This window comes from Panthera leo, chromosome C2, assembly GCF_018350215.1.
Source record: "Panthera leo isolate Ple1 chromosome C2, P.leo_Ple1_pat1.1, whole genome shotgun sequence".
Lineage (NCBI taxonomy): Eukaryota > Metazoa > Chordata > Mammalia > Carnivora > Felidae > Panthera > Panthera leo.
The window spans coordinates 78348031-78369260 of NC_056687.1; positions in this window are offsets into that span (position 1 = coordinate 78348031).

Here is a 21230-nt window from a genome sequence, read left to right on the forward strand (position 1 = left end):
TGGGAGGAAATTGGAATTTGAAGGCGTTTTCTTTCCTTATAGTTCAAGTAAAGTTGCTAAGGGATATAGAATTAGAGTTGTAATAATAATCTTGAGGTAACACCACTTAAAAAATGAACTTGGACTCTACTTGTTTTTATTTCACAGGCACTTGGTGAGTATCTGCAGTAAGTTAGAAAATATGTCAAATTCTAGCGATAGGAGATTCATGAGACATGAAAGGTCAAGTTACTGTAGGGGAAGACAATAATTTTTGTATTTACTTGAGCTTATCACCTTAGTGACACATAATACTTCAAGCTCAACAAAGAGTTGGTAGGTTTGATACTACTCTCTCTAGCTTACCCATGAAAACAGAACAAACCACACCAAGATAAAAACAAAACTGAGTCAGGGTTTTTTACTTGCTCTAAATTACACAGGGCTCCAAACCATTTTCTTTATCCTGTACTCCCATTATTGCTACAGAATGTTTCATACAAATGAAATAAACTTTAGGTCTTCGATCAGCCATGATTAGTTATTCAGCTTAGTAATTGCCCTGATCATTTTCATATTTTATTTCTTAGATATTTGTCTTTTCCTTATTTTAGAAATTCATTATTCCAACAATTAAGTAACAGAGATCACAGCATCTGGGAATAAATTTCTGCTTTCTATGACATTTACCAAGAGCCAAGGAGTTGGCTTAGCTCATTAGTCAGCTCTGCATAATTTTCCATATATTTCATTAAATTTTGTACTGGAACATTAATTTTAATTTATTTGTTCATGACTTCATAACTTTAAATAAGTTTTAATCTAGTATTTTTATATTATTAAAATATGTATTAAAATAAGTACATAGCAAAAATAAAATGTGTATTATTAAAATATATAAAATGCAATTTATATTAAAATATTATAAATATGTAAGTTTATTAAATATATAAACTATATTATCATATAATTATATTATATACTGTATATAAATATTAATAAGTATTAATAATACATAATTTGTTGATATATAGTATCTTATTTGTTATAAGATATAACGGGTAATTTTAAGAATACATTTTTTAAATGTCTGATAGAAATTAAATGACTATAAATGTACTTTTTGTATGTATATTAACAAGTGAACAAGAAAGATCTCCGATATCCAAAGATTTGACAACTGGTATAAAATTTAAAGACAGACGATCACAGTTTTAGGAAATGTTTTTGGAGAAACCATTGTATACCAGGTATGGTCGACACTTCTGCACACCTTGCTGCATTTAATTCTCAAAACAAGACTCAGTTGAGTTCTAATCCCTATTTCACAAATGAAGAAATGCTCTCAGAGATGTTTTTGAGCTCAGCTAAGATCATGCATCTGGCAAGCGGGAGAACCAGGATGTGTCTCAATGAATTACTTCTATCCCAGCAGTGGGAAGTGGGAAAAGGAGGAGGCATCCACGACATTATTGTCTTGTGTTGCTTGAGTTGGTCACCATGACCGACCTACCGCTACGAATGAAATGTTAGCACCTCCCACTGTCCTCTACTTATTTGCTGGTAGAGCTCAATTTTGGAGCTACATTATGGGGAAAAAAAAAAAAAAAAACAGTTTTAAGTCCATTGCTAGTGTAACTAACTTAATTTGTCTTCCTTACGGATTTGCTTTAACTCAGCAACTGATTTCAGCTGTTCTTATGCTAATGTGTAGCCTCATCATAGAGGACACCAGCAGTCTTTCGCTCTCACTCTCACCATTTCCACCCCCACAATGTACTTTTTTCAATAAAACAAACCTCCTAACAGAAGGTACTTGTGAGATTCCCATCTCAAATAATACCATCGATTGATAAAATGGCATCTTTCTTCTGATGAACCTAAAAGATTCTTGCAAACATTATTAATAACAATACAGTTTCACTCAATACTTAGGGCATAAACTGGAGGGCATGATATCTACCATTTATTAAGCATACTGGATGCATTTCAGGCAATTCCCTTTTCATCTTCACAGCTGGGTATCATCAACACACAGGCAAGGAAAGGAAACTGAGTCCAAGCTGAGAAGGAACTCACCTGAAGTCATACAACTAGTTAGTGGTAGAAAAGATGCAATGTCTGATCCTAAAGTTAGAGAACCACGTACTATTTATAAGAGAGAACCACTTACTATTTATTGCTTAATTTTTCCCATCTTCCAAGTTTCTCATCTTTAAATGAGGGCTGTTAATAGCTGTCCTGCTTATTCCACAGGCTGTTTGAGGAGATCAAAGGAGCTAATGGATGCAAGTGAGACTATTTTGCTAAAAGCATGAAGCCACATGGAAATACAAGGTTTTCTCAGTCTATCTAATGCATCTGTCTTATAATTGAGTAGGGGCTTTAGTTTGCTTTGATGTAGCCACCAACCTTTCAGAGCAGCATTCGGACTACAGTTTGGTTTCAAGCTCAATGTAAAGGTAAACAGCAATGCATAATTAGTGTTTGGTATGTCTGACAAACCTACCCCACCCCATTCACAGCGGCCAATCTTGGATGAGGTGGTTATATTACTCCAGACTAAGGGCACCCAGTGTCTACCACACCTTAATTTAACTACATACAGTTAACATCACTTCGCATAGGGGAAACACTTCTTACATAATTTGAAAATGGTAAGGTGCTTAGACTACTAGAAAGTGTGCTTTATGAGTCAAAACCTAGATTTTATACATGGCTTTGTTACTAATTAGTTGTAAGTATTTAGGCTTTTCATCTTCCTGGGCCTCATTTTTCTCATCTATAAAATGGGAAGATTAGACTGGATAATGCAGGTACTTTGTGACTTAACCACCATTTGTTGGAACTTACCAAATGCCTATGCTTAGAGCTGGTGTCATAGAGACAGGTGAGACTATAATCCCTGCGTCAAGCGTCACAACATCTGGTGGGGGTGACAGACATAAACTAATAATAATTCAACATGGTGTCTCTAATGGCTCTTCCAGTTATATGAATGTGCCAAATGAATGTGTCCCCCCTTTTTCATAATGTTTGTGTGAGCACACACACACATACACACACACACACATCCTCATACAGGACCAAAATAATTACAGAAAAAATCAAGCAGAGACAGACTCCACAGAGCTAACCATTAATTAAAGAAGGGTTATCACAGAAGATAGAAGAATGATATTTACTCATTGGTTTCATTTCTAGTTACTTTGTCCATACCATGAGAGGTTTGTGAAAGGCTTGATGCACTTCAGTAAACCTTAGTGAAAAACTGTTTCCACTTAGTTTCATAATTACTCGGTCAGTTCTGAAGCTAACGGAATTCTCAGGTCTGCTCTGGGATGTCTTCTGTCATCACAGCAACCCAGGGAATGACTTTCCTTGATGACTCTGTTCCTTGTATGCAGGAAGAAATTTTGAGGATTCTCTAAGCACAATCACATTGCAGACTCAAGTCCCAGGATTCAGACTTAGAGGCTCTGAGTACTGGGTCTGTTACTGAATATATGTCTTATCTAAAAACAAACAAACAAACAAAAAAACCTGACCCTAGGCAAGTCACTTGATCCCTCTGGGCAAGAAGTTTGTTGTTTTTGTGTTTTTGTTTTTGTTTTTTTGCAATTGAAAAGTGGTGATCACTTTTGTCTACCACCTGGGAAGACTGGGAAATTCAAAATGCTTGCAGGCTTTAAAGAGTTTCAGACATGTTAGACTGGGGTATATGTCTGGAAACGTCAAATGAGAAAGAGCAGTAAGTGTTGGGAATGGGAGGTTTCAATAAATAACATGGCCCCATTAGTTCAGACCTACAGGGCCCTCGGAGATCATTTAGTCCCATATCCTCACTCTAACCATGAAGAACAAAGCCCATTAGAGGAAGGCCTAATTAAGACTTGTACCATATCATACTTGCACATATTCTAGCCAAGTAGTAAGAATTAGAAGTAACAATTACTCATACAGATATTTCATGAGTTCAGAAATGTTTAGGACAGTGACCGTTTCAATAATTTTTCTTTCATTTTATGTTTTGTTATTGCTACAGTACTTACACACACTACTGATTCACTGGGCAATTCCTTTACAGATTTAATTTTATGCTCCAGAAGTATTCTGTCTCAGGGCAAACTATCTCTCAAGGTAATAAGGCATAACATTATATATATTATGCATATATATAAATATATATATATATATATATATATATATATAAAATTTATATCTATAAGTACTTATTTTAGAAATACCCAGTCTTCTGAATTCCAATAACTGTAGATTTCCATAACTTCCATTAAGCTTTTACACTTGGAAGACAAATATATCCTGGTGCTATTTGGGGAAACTACCTGCCTCTAAACCAAATCAGGCATTTCCAACCTGCCTTCATTCACTTTATTCATTCATAGACAATTTCAAGAGAGAATTCTTGAGAATTCAAGAAGTTTTTAGAAAAAAAATTATCCATGAGTCTCCCACATTTCTGTTCTTCCGCTGAGCAGAGGCACTAACTAGCCTTTATTCCAGAATATTTTTCAAGGATGTTCATGTTTTGAACAGCCTTGGAAGATGGTGACAGTGTCTCTATTTCAACAAAGGGAGGGCATGCTGTAGATCAATACAAAATAATCAGATCCCCTAAATTCAGAGTCCCTCTCCTGTAATGTACTCACTGTGGGGGTAGGTGTCACCAGGCCCTCTTTCTACTGCCTTTTAGGACCTGGGCCTCAGGGAACCAGTGTGAAAATGCTGACACAGGCTATTCTCTCAGTATAAGAAACTGTCCTTCTTCTCTGAAAAATAATCTCATATCCACATCCATAAACTATCAATATCCATAAACTGTGGCAGGCTAATTTTCTAGCTTACAAGTAAATCTCAGACCCTTTGTAGTTCTCAACACTGGTTATGGTTACTTACCAAAATACCTTCCATCAAAGAGAATCAGTTCAATCCCATGCCTATTTGATAAATATCGGTTTACAATATGCACAAGGTGATGCCAAACTGCCAAAGCAAGGTGAGAGGAAGTTTGGGAGAAGGTTTCCTAGATCTTTATAAATCAACCAGGAAGGGAAAGCCAAATGTGATGCTTGTAACCATTTTAGTCACCTTGCTTCAACCCTGGGGGTGACAAAAAACCCCACATGGAAAAAAGTAGGAACAAAACTAGAGAGAAAAAGAACCATCCCTGACTCAAGGAGCTGCAGCCACTGTCACTGTGTTGGAGAATGTATTTCCTTATTGTTTATGGCAATTTGCTTCAGGCTCTTCTATGTTCTTTTACCCAAAAGCACCCTACTGATACAGTAGCCTCTGAGAAATGTCTCTTACTGACTCACCACGCATTCCTTCTTGGACTTACCAAAATGAGACTTCTCCACCACTACACTGACCCAGGTCACCAATTATTTTATTTAAATTCTTGTTATGCTAGACACACAGAAGAGAGCATAAAATGTGTAAGTAAAATTTAAAAATTAAAACCACAGCAAGCCAAAATCACCACTCATATTAAGTAAATAAAATATTCACAGCATCCCACCACAGAGACCTTTCCAAAATCACAATCCCTCCCTGTCCTTCTAGAGATAACTAGCCTTCAGAATTTTGTCATAAACACTTTCCTGCAGTTTTCATAGCTTTAGCCCCTAAGCATGTCTCCCTACAGTACAGTTTAGCTTTGCCTACTCTTGTTCTTTTTTTTTTTAAATATGAAATTTATTGTCAGATTGGTTTCCATACAACACCCAGTGCTCATCCCAACAGGTGCCCTCCTCAATACCCATCACCCACCCTCTCCTCCCTCCCATCCCCCATCAACCCTCAGTTTGTTCTCAGTTTTTAAGAGTCTCTTATGGTTTGACTCCCTCCCTCTCTAACCTTTTTTTTTCCTTCCCCTCCCCCATGGTCTTCTGTTAAATTTCTCAGGATCCACATAGGAGTGAAAACATATAAATGTATTCATGTTTTATGCATTAAATGTAGTCATGTTTTATGCATTTTGTCCAGCTACTTTGCCCATTTCTATGTGTCATGCATCATAATTTTTGTGTAAAGCTTTCGTGTTTGCGTTTGCATTCATGTAGATTATCCCATTGCATCAATATGCCACCATTTATTTAACTATACTACTTTGGTGGGCATTTAGATTGTTTTTCGCTTGAGACTATAAAATTTCCACTACCACATTCTTGTAAAGATATCTGGGTACTTATTCCCCAAATATTTTTTTAGGTATATACCTAGGAGTGGAATTTCTGGATCACAGGATGTACATATTTTCCATATTACTACAAATGTCAAGTGTTTTCCAAAGTGGCACATCAATTTATACTCCCACTAAAGTATATGAGATTACCCATTGTAATGCATTCTCTGCAGCACTTGATATTGTAAAACTTTTAAACTGTTGATACACAATTGAGGTAATCTTATTGTGTTTTTAATTCGCATCTTTCTGCTTACTAATCAAGTGGAAGATCTTTTCACATGTTTGTAAGCCATGTGGTTGTGTTTTGTTGTGATTTGCTTGTTTAAATGTTTTGCCATTTCTTTATTGAGTGGTCTGCTTTTTAAAATGTATTCGTAGGAACTTCTATATTCTGAATACTGGCTCCAGATATGGTGGTACAAATATCCTCTCACATAATATGTGGCTTCGTTTTATTTTTGATATGGTATCTGGATGATATAAGGTCTAAATTTTAATACAGTCAAATCCATGACCTTTTTCTTTGTGGTTACTACTTTGGAGAATTTTTTTTTTTTTTTTAAGTAGTGAGAAATAATTTTCGTGTTACACAGAGAATACAAACATTTATTCTATTGCTCAATATGGTCTTCAGTTTGGTATACATTGCTTCAGTTTACAAAGCATTGCTGGGGTTTCTGGGTACCAGCCTTAGAGTGGCCCACAGGAGACCTGTCAGTCCTTGCTTCCTCTTCACAAGCAAAGCAGAGTGGTCCTCTGACTTGCCAAGGTCATGGTTATGGGTGGAGTTGGAATGGGATCCTGGTCTTAGGGTTCTTGTGTACTTCTTGACTCCCAGGGGAGTTACAGTGTCTCCCTAACAAAGGGGAGGTGTGGTGGGTTAGGATGGGTAAGTGGATGGATTCCATGTGGGGAATTTAAAAGCCCTAACACATTCTAGTAGAAATCAGAAAGCTATGGTAAAAGAGGCTTGGAACCAGTCCCCAAAGATTTTACTCCCATGGGGACCTGGCTGACTTCACTGTCATCTTTTAACTTCCTCCATTAAGCCTTTGTTACTTCTGTCATCAAGTCCAGGGTTACACATGATACAGATGAGTAGGGTCCCTGCTGGGATAAACTGACCTTCTGGACATACTGCTCAGAATTCTTTTATGGTGTGTATCTGGGATTCTTAACACATCCCGAGAAAACTGGTCTCAGAATATTTGTCCTAAACAGTGAATACAATGACTCTGGACGCACCTAATAGTGCCTGTAATTACTAAATCCCCCAACCGGATCCCATCTTAACTGGGCAATCAGTTTCTTCTGTGTTTACTCGTTTAAGAAATCCCTCCTTTAACTGAGATCACAAAGAAATTCTACATTATCTTAGAAAAGCTTTAAGGTTTTGACTTCCACATTTAAGGTTTCAATCCAAATGAAATTCATGTTGTTCATGTTATGTAACAAGTCAGCCAACTCTCTTAGCACCATTCATTCCTTGCTTACCCCCCCCCCATACCATTTCTTGTTACAAAGGAAGTGTCCATTTATGTGGAGATCTGCCTCTAAATTCCTCACGTTGTTTGTTCAAAGGATAATGACACCACCACTCAACATAAAATAAACAGACAAAGCTGTTATTTATCGTTTACTACAGTAAGAGAGAAGTCATCTCATCAAACTAGTCTCTGAGAAGAACAGCTGATTTTCTTTAAGGTTTTTAGGAAGCATAAATTTTCAGATATGTAAATGATATCTGGAAATGTGGTTAATTCATATAAAACTGCTGTTATTCAGATTGGCACTCAGAAGTGGGTTTACTGAAATATGTCCATCACTGATTGGTCAATTCTCAGAAAAGAGGGATGATACTGATTGGTTGGTTTGCAAAATTGTGTTTACTAAGGCAAGTTATTGTTAATTATTTGAACAAGCTTAAAACTGGCTCAGACGACTATTTGTTACCATGGCTGTAGAATAACCAATCTTTTCCTAGTTCCTTTGTGGGAATCCCTAACACATCAGTTCCATTGGTCTACTTGTCTAACCAGGTACCAATATCACACTGTGTTAATTACTATACCTTTCTGATGAGTCTTAATACCTGGTACAAGTTCTCCCACTTTACTCTTTGTTTTTCAAGCCATGTCTTAGGTATTCTTGTCTATTCTATTTCTGTATGAATTTTAGAAATTGCTTTTTAAGCTATATATGTACAAACTTGTAATTTTGTCTGTATTCTATTAAAATTCCAGATCGATTTTAGAGAATTACTTCTGTGTGGTACTGAATGTTTTAATCCAAGGATGTGCTGTATTATTTCCTTTGTTGAGACCTTCATTTATGTTCCTCAAAAATTTTTGGAATTTTCTCCCTAGAGATATTATACGTATTTTGCTAGCTTTATTCCTAGGTCTATCATATTATTTTATAGTATTGTTAATGGATACTGTCTAGTTATCTTTAAGGTATTTATTCCTAGTTTAAGTATATCATGTTCAGATAACATGCTTTGTTTGTATTTAATCCTTGAGCAATTGTTAACACCTGCTACCAAAATTCAGGTCAACTTTTATAACTGTATTCATATGTACTCAGAAAGGGTGACTATTGAGCAGTTATTGGATGCAATGTTCTATACATCCATTAGGTCTAGTTTGTAATAATATTGATTAACTATACTCTCTCCTTACTAAGTCTTGATCTGCTTGATCTACCAATTACTCAAAGAAGTATGTTAAAATCTCCTACTGTGATTGTGTAACTTTTTATTTCTCTTATACTGCATATGAATAAAAAATTGTAACTTCCTGGTGAATTAAAATGCCTATCATTATAAAGTGACTCTCATTTGCTCTAGTAATGGTTTTTACCTTATACTTTGTCTGATATTAATATCATTGTCTTTCAGTTCGTAATTTTACAGTATATCTTTTTCCATTCTTTTTGTTTCAATCTATCTATATTTTTACGCTACAGGTAAACTCTTGAGATAATATTAGTTAGATGTCTAATTAATATGGCACCCTTTGTTTTTAACATTTATATTTTAATATTTTTACTAATCTGTTTTAATATCTTTCTTCATCCTTTCTATTTGTACACCTCTATATACTTTCTGTATACTTTTCAATATACTTTGCCTCTCCTTTTTTACCCTCCTTGGAATTTTTTAAAATTATCTTTTGCTATTTACTTGTTTGGAAGTAATGTATTATTTATTTGTTCTTGTAGTGGTTATTGAAAAAAAAATACAACCTCATTAACATATCAAAGTCTACATTTCATTAATACTCTCCCTCTTACCCTCTTCCTGAATAATCTAGGACCTTAACATTTTGCTTTCACCATAACCTTGATGTATGCACTGCTGTTTTATGAGTTCTATTGTGTTTTTAAAACTTCCTCATTTATTTTCCTAGACCTCACTCTCGTACTATTTCTAGACCTTGGCAAAGATGGGATGTCTGACCATAGGGCATCATGTGTTCACGTAGCCAGAGCTGCCCATCATGAACTAGGTTCCATAAGGCTCACCAAATAATATGGTCTTTTAAATTCAATAACAGTCAATTATCACATGGGGATTTTATACTTGTAATTAGACACAAGCAGTGCTAGAGTACATGAGTAAGCTACATGAGCAAGTATCTCAGAAGCTCATACCATTCACCACTGTTACTCCAATACTTCTGTCTCCACTCATACCTCTGGTTGCACAGGAGTCCTCTATGGCAATCTGATAGAAAATAGAAAATATTGAGCTTACATTATGAATAGGTTGGCTCCATCTGTGGATAAAAGCTGAAAATAGAAAGCAGCTGTACTAAAGCTCCAAACAAGAGTAGCCAGGAAAGATAGTTGTAAGGAGGAATCTTTCTAAAGGACAGAGCTTGGGGCTAGTATACCTAATTATCAACTTCGTGTGGAAAGAAAGTGGTCCAAAGTAAGAATGTATAGAGATTAATGGTTAGTGGCAAAAGTTTGACTGGTTGCTCCGAAGCTTAGGAGACAGAATGAAAGATCAATGAGGTTTAGAGAAGCTTATGGATGGACTAATGGAAAGGGGGAAGAAGCATAAAGAACTCTGTATTGTAGGTTTTCTTTTTCTTTTCTTTCTTTCTTTCTTTCTTTCTTTTTTTTTTAAATTTTATTTAAATCCAAGTTACTTAACATACAGTGTAATAACGGTTTCAGGACTAGAATTTAGTGATTCATCACTTACATATAACACCCAGTGCTCATCCCAACAAGTGCCCTCCTCAATGCCCATCACCCATTTAGCCCATCCCCTCGCCCAACACCCCTCCAGCAACCCTCAGTTTGTTCTCTGTATTTAAGAGTCTCTTATGATTTGCTTCCCTCTCTGTTTTTATTTATTTTTCCCCTCCCCTATGTTCATCTGTTTCATTTCTTTAATTCCACATATGAATGAAATCATATGATATTTATCTTTCTCTGGCTGACTTATTTCACTTGGCATAATATACTCTAGTTCTACCCACGTTGTTGCAAATGGCAAGATTTCATTCTTTTTGATTGCCAATTAATATTCTGTTCTATATATAATATATATATACACACATAATATATATATATATATATATATATATATATATATATATATATACCATTTCTTCTATATCCGTTCATCAGTTGATGGACATTTGGGCTCTTTCCATAAGAACTCTGAATTGTATGTTATTGCCCCCCAAAGAGCACCTGCCACAAAAGAGTCCCCAACAACCAACTAGATAAAATTACCTGACCAGTTGATGTCAGCCAGTGTCATTCATTGTACCCTCCCAGTTCTGCCCAATGGCATAATAGATCATTGAGTGGCTGAAGTAGGCTTGGAGATAATGAATGGACCCAATGTCATGGGCTCTCCCTTACCATGACTGATCTAACTACTGCCACCATCTAGGACTTAACATTCTAGAAAAGAAGACCAAAGCTAATCCCAAATATAACTGCATCACCTTGAGATCAGGTCATCACGAGGTGGTTAGTTGATTCCATTGTACCCCTTCCATCATGGAAAAGGCAAAAATTGGTACAGGTTGGATCTGACACATTTTCTATGTATATGTTTTTCTTTTCTGCAGGCAGGGGGCTCACCAACATCACTAACCATGGACTAACAGAACATTTGATGCACAGATACAGGACCCCACATAGCACTGAACCATTGAAGAACCAAGGATCCAAATCTGCAGCAAATGAAAAGCACCAATGGCACATAATCTGTGGTCTTCTGACATATTACACGCCCCAAATACTGCTAGCATAAAAGAGTAATGGAGTGTTTTTTGAAGTCAAAGCTAATGTACCAGGTTAGAAATGGTAACTGTGAGATTGGAATGGCATCCTTGAGGAAATAGTATATACCTCAGTGAATGTCCATTCTATGGCACTGTCCCCAGTAGGTAAAATATAGGAGCATAGGAACCAAGGAATGGAAGTAAGAGTGTTCTGGCTTATCATCAATACCACTGATACACATAGGGAATATGTGCTTCATGCTTCTGCAATGTTAGTCTCTGTAAGTCTAGAGTTAGTGTCAGACAAGATGCTACTTGAAGGAAATGGTAAACGAAGAAGGTATCGTCTCTCACACTTTACAATGATTGAGAGAAACAGGAAAGTTAAATATTAATAATAATAGTAGTACAGGGTACTATGAAAGCACAGAGAAGAGTCTCCTAAGCCAAATAGATGTGGTGTTTTATTTGTTTGTTTTTTGGGTTTTTTTTTTTTTTTTTTGGAGTTTTTGGTCATTTTGTTTGGTTGGTTTGTGTGGGAGGGAGAAGGAAGGAGGAAGGAAGGTAGGGATTAAAAGAGAATCAGAAAAGGCAGGAAAGACTTCCAGGAAGAGATAATGACTGAATTGGATTTTGTAGGAAAGAGAGCAGTTAAGCATGCAAATGTGAAGGTGAAAGGCATTCAGGCAAAAGAGAAACTTACACAAAGAAGGTGTATAGATTTCAGTAAGTGAAATGGACTTTGAGAGGGAAAGGAATGTGCCAGAAGGTTAGGCTGCAGAGGCAGAAGGAGGGCGAAGCAGAAGCCTTTAATGTTAAGAATGCCTGGGGGCAATAGGAAGCCATCAAAGGATGCTAATCAGTAGAATGAGGGGATTCCTTGTGCACCAAGCAAATTGAACTGAGAAGGCTCATTCTTGCATACCTCATCCTCCCCCCATTCAGAAAAGAGACACCCTCCTTTTGACAACAAACCCATGTCTTCCTCAAAAGATTTATAGACTTCTGGAGAAATTCCAGTGTAATACTCCTGAGTTCAGAACCAAGTGTTCTTGAGAGGGAGAGAGAGAGAGAGAGAGAGAGAGAGAGAGAGAGAGAGAATCTTTACTTTTGAGAGTGTGAGAGTGTTTTTTTACTTTTTTGTAGGGGGGAAGATTTTTGGAAACCCAAGCGCTGATTACAGAGGCAGAGGGTATAATTATTTCAGTAATGAGTTGTCTCAGGAACCAGAATTTCCATTAAGAAAAGAGGACAAAGGAAAGCTACAAAATCCTCCTGAAGTAGAATACTGGGTTTTAGTTCTGCAAAGAATCACAAATTAGTGAAATCAAGGGCAACAACTTTGCCCAGAGATTCTTTCCAGTAAATAAATAAATAAATAAATAAGATCACAAACATATACTTGCTAATTGGCTCTCAGTGAAAAGGGACTCCATTTTGGGGGCCGTTAAGGAATATTAGCACACGGGCAACACTTTCTCATTTCCTTTGAGATTTCAGAGTTAAAGCCCAGATGCATTAGAAATCTTGTTCCACTGAATATTCTCTGATGTGCCAGCTTCCCTTTGGACTCTTGGTATTTATCATTAATCTCTCCTTTCTCCGTGCTCATGCAGCACTTTTTGGCAACCCATCCCTGTATCTGTCTTAACTCACAGGACTGTGAATGCATGAGTCGGTAGGCCTTTTTGGTGAATTGCAAGAAACATGGATTTTTAGTCAGAGGGAATCTGATTTCCAACCTTGCTATCGGCTGGTGGCTGAGGCAACGGAATCTCTCTGGGTCTTGGTTTGCCAATCCATGAATTGGAGACAGAAGACCTCTCATGACATGTTATTACTGTGTTCCTTTAATAAGTGGTTCTCAGACCAACCAGACATTACAATCACTTGAAGAAGCTTTCAAAAAGACCTTTGACAGGATCTCACACGCGGAGATTCTAATTTAGTGGACTAGGGCATTAGTACTTTTCAAAAGCTCCTCAAATGATTCTAATGTACAGCCAGAGTGGACAACCACCACTGGAAACCAAGCCATCCCAGCTAGGAAACACGGACAGAATAAGATGAACATCAAGCTGCAGGGCACTGCTCTTCACACTGACCTAGTGGACAGATTAGAGGTAGGTTAGAGGCTCCCTTTCCGGAGTTCCCCGGGTGGCTCAGTCAGTTAAGCGTCTGACTCGATTTCGGCTCATTATGATCTCACGGTTCGTGAGCTCGAGCCCCACATCAGGCTCCATGCTGACTGTGTGCACCCTGCTTGGCATTCTCATTCTCTCTCTTTCTCTCCCCCCTCTCTGTCCTTCCCCCACTCATGCTGTCTCTGTCTCTCTCAAACAAGTAAACTTATTAAAAAAAAAAAAAAAAGTCTCCCTTTCCTCTGCATGCTGGTGTCCTTAGATTGTCCCAGCAGTGGGGCTGGGGGTAGAATATCAATTTCAGACTAGCAAAACTTTATTACACTGAGAAGAAAAAAATGAGAAAAAGAGTAGGGACAGGGCCTGATCACTTTATTCCATCTGTGGTGGAACAAAAGGCCCAGAATTGCTGCCTTGTAAACACCCCCAGACCTTTTGCAAACAGTAGCCCCTGGTAGGAAGCTTTTTCTCTTGCTTGGAGGCCTGGAAAAACATCTTGTATTAAGCATAGGGATTAATATTTTGTGATTATTTCCAAGGAGTCGGGAATTGTACTAAGCACATGCACAGCATTCAGGCCCCCAGTGTCAGTCTGTAAAGGGGTGTCAGTCTGCCAGCTCTCAGTGGGCCTGACAGGGTTGGGAGGTTAAACACGACCTCCCTTAAGGACCGCAGGATAGACTCCCTCTGCCACACACTGAGATCTCTCAGCTGCCAGACTCCTCTAGGCCACCAGGCCAGGTAGTTCTTAAACATTAGCACCCATCAGAGTTACATTAGGGACTTACAATTAACCATATACAAAACCATGAGCTTAATAAGTGTTTTTTTCCTAATATTTATTCATTTTTTTTGAGAGGCAGAGAGAGACAGAGAGCATGAGCAGGGGAGGGGCAGAAAGAGAGGGAGACACAGAATCTGAATCAGGCTCCAGGCTCTGAGCTGGGGCTCAAATTCACGAACCGTGAGATCACGACCTGAGCCGAAGTCGGACGCTCAACCAACTGAGCCATCTAGGCGCCCCAAATCATACTTTTTGCCCATGTATTAAGTACAGAGATTTTTCTTCATTTTAGTGACGTGCAAATAGAAAAATAAATTAGGAGTTATGAAAGTATTCTGTCACAAAAGAGAAAAAGGACCCTTGCTCTGAGGACTTGGAAGACTTACACATACACACCTACATGCACCCCGCCCCCCCCACAACATACGCACAGAACACGTGGTTGTCTCTATACCTCTGGCTCTTTCACAAATGCTGTTATATAGGATTTTAATTTTATAAATCGCTTCTTTCTCTTTTACCAAAATGTAATTAGGTGAGAGTTTATAACATTTCTATATGCTGTTATTTTATATCTGTTTAATATAATGCAGTTTCTCCTTTAAAAATTATTATTACTGTTATGAATTATTGTTGGAGACTTCAGAAAGCATTTTGCTTCTTGCATTCAAAGCTGGATATATATCTAATAACGCTGCCTAATTAATTTCATTGTGTAATTATTTTTGATATCTTACTGTACTATAGACTTATATGTTATTTTAAGTCTTTCATTACAACTGTGTCTTGTTGTGCCTAGAAAACTCCTGGTAATTGTCAAAGAAGCAAGCGGCATATTTGTTCTTTAAGTCTAACTAGAACTTACCTATGTTAGAACTACCTTATGCTGTATCACACATATTTATATTGCATATATTTGTTTATTGCTATTGTAAACCAAACCCTATATCTTATTTGGGCAATTTTTTTCTTCCTAAAGATTGTTTAGAAGAAAAAAAAATCAGACAATTTTTAAAATTATGAATAGTCAGGGGCGCCTGGGTGGCTCAGTCGGTTGGGCGTCCGACTTCAGCTCAGGTCACGATCTTGCGGTCCGTGAGTTCGAGCCCCGCGTCGGGCTCTGGGCTGACGGCTCAGAGCCTGGAGCTTGTTTCAGATTCTGTGTCTCCCTCTCTCTCTGCCCCTCCCCCATTCATGCTCTGTCTCTCTCTGTCTCAAAAATAAACGTAAAAAAAAATTTTTTTTTAATTATGAATAGTCAGATCAATGAGGAAAAATCCCTGTCAATTATTGGAATAGGTTATAAAGCTACCATGTGATATTAGCATAATAATAAATATTTCAGTAAAATATAATAAGTTGCCAAGATATAGATCCCATTATAGCCAGAGAGGCACTGAAAATCAAAAGTAGAGATGTCAATGGATACATAGACTAGGAATTAATGGTTACAATTTGTATAAAAATAATTTAGATCCTTATCTCATCCTGTAAATTCTTTACTTCTATTAACATTAAAAACGTTACAAGAAATTAAATCATGGTCAAGTGTATGGACAGGAGAGCATGTTCCAAAATTATCAGTGATAACAGATGTGCCTTTATGAATATACACAGAGATAGATAATAGATGGTAAAGCATTACTGATCTTTCTTGATAGACCATTTTTATGTGGTTAAAATTAAAAAAAAACAAAACTGACAGCAGCCAAAAAGAATAAAATAATCTGGCAAAAACAGATTCTGAAAATTTGATAAAAACAAATACTTGCTGGAAAGGACCTATGAAAATTAATATGAAAATAATAAAGCTCTAAAATAAAGGGGATAATAAACTTATAATAAAAGGTCACGAAGATGGAAATATTTTCACCTCATTAGCAATCAGAAAAGACAAATTAAAATGATGAGATACAACTTTCAACTACCCAATTAAAAAATTTTTGAATGGGGGCAACTGGGTGGCTCAGTTGGGTAAGCCAAGTTCAGCCAGGTCATGATCTCATGGTTCATGAGCTTGAGCCCCATAGTGGGCTCTCTGCTGTCTACTCGAGATCCTCTGTCTCCCTCCTTCTTTGTCCTTCCCCACTCATTCTCTCTCTCTCTCTCTCTGAAAAATAAATAAACATTAAAAAAACATTACAATGATAATACCTAATGCCATCCAGTGAGCAGGGCAATAGGCACTCTCATCAATTACTGTTTAAACTCCTTTGGAAGTAAATTTCAATCATGTATAAAAAATATTCATTCATAGTGCTTAACATTTGGGGGAATTTATCCTTAATAATTTTGTAATAAATGTGGATTTTTTGAAGAGAAACTTAGCCTTGCACCCAATATTCATGTTCCCTTTCCGAAGGGTGTGGTTATTACTGGGAAGTGACTGTCCAGCCCCTTTTGCAGTTAGATGGAGCCATATGGCTAAGTTCCAGTGAATGGAATGGTGGAAGAATTAATCTAAGCTACTCCCAGTACTCGCCAGATTCTCCAGGTTCAAAGCTTAAATTTCTGTTAATGGTGCACAGCCTCAAACAAGTTATCTAGCACTTTGTGCCTCAGTTTCTTCATCTGTAAAATGAGCTCTATGGAAGTGCCTACTTCATAGAGTTAAGAGTTAAAAATGAATTAGCACTTCATAAATTCTTAGACCAATGTCAGGAGACCAGTAATTCAGTAAAGCATAAGCAAGGCCAGAGGCTCCAGGAATGGAAATATAAGGTTTCACCCCAGAGCAGATATTGTCTGCTTTGGTCCCTAGGGTCGGTTATGGGTATTAAACCGAAGGAGACTCAGACTTCTTAGCATGTACCCTCCTTTTTCCTGAAAATTCAGGACAGCAGTGTTGTGATCATTAAGCAGTGTTCACAATGGCACGGAACCTGTTCTATGATTCAGCAGACCCTCTCAGGGACATCTCATCACCGCAGATCTGGGAACATCAATCACCCTGATCCCTCCAGAGAACCAAAAGAAGGGTTATCTGGTTGCAGCTTTCCAGAGAATTTGGGTATGAACCCAGTTAATGTCCATGAAGATGAGATGTTACTTATATCAGTAAAGGCCTGTGGCTAGAAATTGTGATAGAAACACAGCTAAAATAGATCCTCAAGAAAACACCTTTATTGCCTTGAGCATATATTTGCCTGGCAGTAACCATTATCCTTCAAAACTTGATATACTTAACAAGCACTTATACAGCACTTAGTATGCAAAAAGCATTGATTTAAGAACTACACCCATTAATTCATTTAATCCTCATAACAAACCAGCAAGGAATATTCAGTTATTACCCATATCTTACTGATGAGCTTAAGTAGTTTGCCCAAGGTTATGCAGATAGTAATTGATAAAACCACAATTCGAGCCCAGACAGTATGACTCCCCAGTCTGTTCTCTGAGCTGCTAAGCTCTCTCGCCGATCTCGCCTCTCTTGCTTCTCTCCCCATGCCAAAGAAGATGCCCATTAATGCTATTTTTAATACTACTTTATATTAGTATAGCATAATTTTCAATTTGCATAAAGCAGTCACAGTGATTAGCCACAGATTCTCACCATGGTCCCAGGAAGCAGATAAGATTGTTACTGAGTCTCATTTTCCATAAGAAGAAATTTAAACTCAGAGAATCAAAGTAATGTTCAGAGGAACACATATCTGAAATTCAGATCCTGGTTATTTGACCACTGATCCATAATTCTTTTCTTCACTCCATGCTGGCTTTCTCAATTCTCTATTTTCCCTTAGGGAGAATTGAAAATAAGATTTTTTTTCTTTCTTTCCATTCCCTTCAATATTAGGAGAGTGATTATATCAAAGAGATTATTTTTTTTCTTTAACCCAGAAAGTTAAGCAACTCTTAAAATTACTAGGAATGTTTGATTTCAATCTTTTCAGGTAACCCATTTACTTATTAAGAGTCAGGAGGCTTTTGAAGCTTGACACAATCGTACAGGATGACTGGGTAGAACATGGCAGTCCCTTTCCCCCTTCATCTTCAGCCAACGCATTGGATTGCATCTTTGCCAGCTAGTGAGGCAAGCATGTTGGGACAGTGCATAGGCAGGAACTGAAAGATGGGTAGAGAAAACCCTGGGGCTGCAAGAAGGGGACTGGGTTCCAGTCCCATATGAACTCACAACCCAGCAGTGGAGCCTCAGCCAATCCATTGCCCTTTAGACCTCCATCTCCCATCTGTTGAATATGGATTTCAAACTAGGTCATTGCTGAAGTCCTTCCCCACTTTCCAACTCCTCTGGTCATCTGAGCCTTTCCTCTGGCTTTTCATGCAACTTAGGAAATGTTGAGTCTCAGTTGCCTCATCTGTAAACCGGGAGTCATGATATTTATCACGATTATCTCTCTGGATTGATGAAGTATCAAAGAGGATGCTAAATACAAATACCTTTAAATACTACATGTGCTTTGTAAGAGGCAAATAGTTACTACCCTTAAATAAATAGACTAAAAAAGGTAATTAATATTTCAGCAAGTGAAAGCATTGCTACCGATCTTCATAAAGCCCTTAATGGGTTAAATGCTTGGACATCTGGTGAAATACTAGCCTCAGCTGTTTAAGTGACATCTTCTTGGGTCAAATTTCTCTCCTCTCTCCAGTCCATCTGCTCACAGCTTGTCATGATAAACACTTCTGAGTTACAAAGCAGAGAGTACACAGCAACAAGAGAGGGACAGCATCTTGGATCTTAATTAGACAATAATATCAGAGAAAAATAGCACCCAGTCATATATTTTTCATTCGCCCAACCCCACCCCACACTGCCTACCCACCTCTGCTCCATCCTTCTTTGTCTCGTGTGTTACAGCCACATGTCAGGCAATAGATAAGCGGAAGGTGAGAAATCAAAGCTAGCCATAAGTAACAGAAAGGGAGAGACAGCCTAATGGGTAAAAATAATGCCAGGTGGAAGATCTAGGTGTCATTCGTCCTTGGTTCAAGGAAAGTAGAATGTGCTATGTGATTGATACTCTCTAGAATAGAATTATCTCAGTGTAGTGTCCCAGGGGTCAGGGCACTTGGCTTATCTAGGCACTGTGGTGATTTGTTCTGAGACCTCAGCAAAAATCAGTGAATGTTCAGCCTCAGTTTCCTTATTTGCAAACGCAGGTGGTGTTTGGTGGTAGCAATAAACAGCTGTATCAGTGTTGTCATTACACTTACATAAAAAAATTCTGTGACAGAGCTTGGCACATAGCGGGTGATAAGCATTTTTTTATTGACTCTGAATCTGGTATACTGGAAAGAGCACTGTCCTAAGAAGTTCTTGCACGCCCAATGAGGACTTTGACATTTTAACTCCTTAGGAGTGAACCAAAATTTCAGAGAAAGGGAGTACAATCTTCAGCACTAGGATTAATATTCCTGGCTCTGTTTGCTCTTATGGAAAATGAGGGAGTTATTTAAGTGTAAGTTCTCTCCTTGCCCAAATGTTGGGAACATCCATGCGGTGGCCCTGAATGTCTGATTACTTTTAAAACCAAAAAATTGTGCCATTCCAAATGTATTTTGTATGAATCAGCATACTCTCAATAGCTACTTCCTCCAGCCTTGAAGTAACTAACATCAAATGACCTCAGTAACCATTAAGTAGATTATGGTGCATCCATACAATGGTAATAGTGGTTATTTCATAATGGTGCAATTTCAGATGATGATTTTTAAAAATTATCCTTGACTGTAATTTATTATTAATCTCTCATAAAGAGGCATTCCTTATGTAGTACTAAAAATGATAAAAGAGAGAGTTGTCCAAACCAGTAGGAAAGAAAAGAGTAATGTTAGCAAGAGTCAGCTGGAAATTGACTCAGCACTCTTTTTTTTTTTTTTTTTTTTTTTGAAAGAAAGAGAGAGAGAGAGCATAAGCAGGGGAGGGCACAGAGAGAGGGAGACAAAGAGAATCCCAAGCAGCAGGCTCTGTGCTGACAGTCAGGGCCCAATGCGGGGCTCGAACTCAAAAAACCATGTGATCATGACCTGAACAGAAACCAAGGGTCGGATGTTCAACCAACTGAGCCACCCAGGTGCCCTGCTGCATTTATTATGTCAGGTGCAAAAAATATAATCTTGCTATAGATGCATTCTTTATCAACAAGGTCATGTGTCTCCTCCCATTGGAAGAAAAATGTGTGTGTTCTGGAACAGTCCCTAAAAGAAACTGCATCCTCTTTCTCTAGCTATGCTAAGCATCAAATGTCCTTATTCATTCATCTGACCAACAAGTACCCCTCCACGTGGCAAGTATTGTGTGCTGTGGGATCAGGATACATAAATGAATGAAATTACTTCTGCTTTCCAGGATGTGAAATAATGGGAATTATCACACACTGCTGGTAGGAGAAGAAACTGGCACATCCACTTTGGAAAAGCAGTCTGATTAGTTGTTACAATGAGAGATGTAATTCCTTATTTTAGGACCCAGAATTTCCACACCTAGACAAAGTTCTTGAATATACGTGAGTATCGCATGTGTGTAAACTTATGGTCCAATAACAAGCATGTTCATAGCAGCTTTGTGTGTAATAGAAATGAATAAACCAGAAACAACACAAACGTACATGTGCACAAATTATAGATGCAAGGATCTATATTAATGAATTTCAAATACATAATGTCAAGTCACAGAAGACCAAGTGTAATATGATTTCATTTATAAACAGATCAAAAGAGTCAATACCAAACAATATATAATTAGGGACACAGATGTCTGTGGAAACTACAAGAATGAAGAACAACTTTCAGGAGAGTGGCTACCTCTGGGAGTCGGGGAACAAGATTATTTAATAGATGAAGAGCACTGGGAGAATTTCGAAGGTATTGAGAATGTAATGGATATATGAGTAATA